Source organism: Etheostoma spectabile, unplaced genomic scaffold, assembly GCF_008692095.1.
Source record: "Etheostoma spectabile isolate EspeVRDwgs_2016 unplaced genomic scaffold, UIUC_Espe_1.0 scaffold00002932, whole genome shotgun sequence".
In the NCBI taxonomy this organism is placed as follows: domain Eukaryota; kingdom Metazoa; phylum Chordata; class Actinopteri; order Perciformes; family Percidae; genus Etheostoma; species Etheostoma spectabile.
The window spans coordinates 6,541-8,316 of record NW_022602970.1 but is presented as its reverse complement, the minus strand read 5'-3'; the positions used below and the strand labels follow the sequence as shown (position 1 = coordinate 8,316).

At 37.6% G+C, this 1,776-nt stretch overlaps 1 non-coding gene across 1 annotated transcript; it reads left to right on the top strand.

Annotated features, from left to right (window-relative positions):
- The first annotated feature begins 297 nt into the window (after window positions 1–297).
- Window positions 298–369, top strand: trnaw-cca (transfer RNA tryptophan (anticodon CCA)). Its single transcript has one exon. It is a non-coding gene; the product is annotated as a tRNA-Trp (tRNA).
- Window positions 370–1,776: the final 1,407 nt, after the last annotated feature.

Genomic DNA, 1,776 nt, shown 5'->3' with positions numbered 1-1,776 from the left:
AACTTTCTTTGATATTAATGCATATACACATCAACTTTCTTTCTATTATATCATGACCATTCATTATGTCATCATCACAATTCATTATGACATCAACTTTCTTTTTAATAAATGCATATACACATCAAATTTCTTTTTAATTAATGCATATACACATCAACTTTCTTTTTTATTAATGCATATACACATCAACTTTCTTTTTGATTAATGCATAAACACATCAAATTTCTATGCCTTAAAAAGAACAGATATGCATTAATCAAAAAGAAAGATGATGTGTACATGCATTAATCAGCAGACCTCGTGGCGCAATGGTAGCGCGTCTGACTCCAGATCAGAAGGTTACGTGTTCAAATCACGTCAGGGTCAAATGTCCTTACTGCAGTTCTCTCATGTGTGCATGAATAGGTCCTACATGTGTGTATTCAGCCCTGTGTGTGATTAGTAACTGAATGTAAATTGCAATTTCCCCACTGAGGGATCATTAAATTATTTTAATCAATAAGAAAGATGATGTGTATATGCATTAAATGGTGTAGATGGAACATCGTAAGCACCTTTGATCCGCATTAAAGGATCAAAAGCATTCCTTTGATGTGACATATCTGATTGGTGGAACTCCCTGTTACCATGGAAATGTTCACTGCACCTGCAAACTCACCAATATCATATACATATCATATTCAATACCATATACACATCAACTTTCTTTTTAATAACTGCATATACACATCAAATTTCTTTTTGATTATCACTCATGACACTATCATATCATGTGTGTTCCATGCGCAAGTCTTTAAAAAGAATTTTGACTGTTTTTCAAGCAGGTTGTATCATAACAATGTTGTTGGTAAGTCTAAATGAACAATGGGCAACCTACATCCATCTTGCTAGCACCCACATCTCTGTACTCATCTCCCTGCTTGGATAGTATGTCCAAGGACATACCATTTATGGTCTATAACCCTTTTCATTGGTTTGCTACCACTCTTAAATAATTCCTTCATTGTATCAATCTCAGAAATAACCAAAGAATGACAAATTCCATTCATGTGCTTGTGTTCAACCACCTGTCACTGTATTTTTAGCAGCAGTAGTGTTTTTTAGTTTTTTTAAAACACCTGCCCCGTGTGAGGGTGAGCTCACGACCTTCAGATTAGAGACTGACGCGCTGCCTACTGCGCCAACAAGGCAACAAAGACATTGCAATGGTTGGTCTCAGTCTTTGGATGGTATAGGTAGCGCCCCGTCAGACATGTCATTTAATTTACTATATCATCATTTTTGAGACGGGTCCTACTGAAGATCAGATTGTTGGATCAGTCAGGATGGCCGAGCGGTCCAAGGCGCTGCGTTCAGGTCGCAGTCTCCACTGGAGGCGTGGGTTCAAATCCACTTCTGACAACTAGTATTTTCATTTGGAACTAATGTCTAAGAGTTGATATTGGGAATAAAGAACTTAGCAGTTCTTTGTATTTAAGAGGACATGAATGTGCATGAGAAACGCAAACCCAATTCCAAGTGCAGCGTTTTGTGAGCATCTTTATTGTCAACACATGTAAAGTCCTTAGGGGCCCGTAGTGGATGAAATGGTAAAACACTTGGCCTGGATGCATAGAATTCATAGAATTGAGAGACAAAGTTTGAGTGTCCTGAAAATAGAGTCTTGAACTCTATCTCGCCGACCTCTTTTTTTTTACTGTTACTTGTTATGTCCCGGCAAGAAGTATTATGCTATGCTTTTGAGTCGTTTGTCCATCTCTACATCAGAATCAG